Here is a 686-nt window from a genome sequence, read left to right on the forward strand (position 1 = left end):
TCAATTAGCAGAGTTACACATCCAATTGGCATGTGTAACTAGTAGATACATATGCAATTCAGGTGAGATGATAACAGATCTAACTCTGATTATGATTTAACCCTGATTTAGGGTTTTCCAAATAATTTTTCTGAATATAAAAATTCGAAATAAAAAAAATTAAATCTACCGATTGAATGAAAATGTTAAAGATATATAAACTTATCTGATCAAGTTTTTTGTAGATGAATCTTCATATTTATTTGCTGATGATGATTATCACTTATTTTCCATTGATTTTCACTGAATCTCCCTAAAACAAGTGATTTTGATGTTGAATTTAGGTTTAGATAATCAGGATATTTGTTTGTAAACCTTAGATTTATGTTTTGAAATATGTTTTCATTGTAAAATTGATTAAAAACTGTGTATTCTCCGCCCTGTTTCTTTAGCCGAGAGAGAATGCAAAAGAAGATGAGATAGAGAATGCAAAAGAAGATGACAATGAAATTAAAATCTATAACTAGTTTTATTAGGTATAAATACTAAATGGCAGTCTTGGTATTTGTTATTTTCTGATGACGTTAGCGATAAAATTTCAAAATTTGGCCCCAAAATTGAAAGTTTTGGGCCTAGGAATATCAAAATGTGAAAGAATGGAGTTGATAGTGAAGAATCCATTTTGCGGGGGGGGGGGGGGGGGGGGG

The sequence above is a fragment of the Papaver somniferum genome, chromosome 4 (genome assembly GCF_003573695.1).
Source record: "Papaver somniferum cultivar HN1 chromosome 4, ASM357369v1, whole genome shotgun sequence".
Lineage (NCBI taxonomy): Eukaryota > Viridiplantae > Streptophyta > Magnoliopsida > Ranunculales > Papaveraceae > Papaver > Papaver somniferum.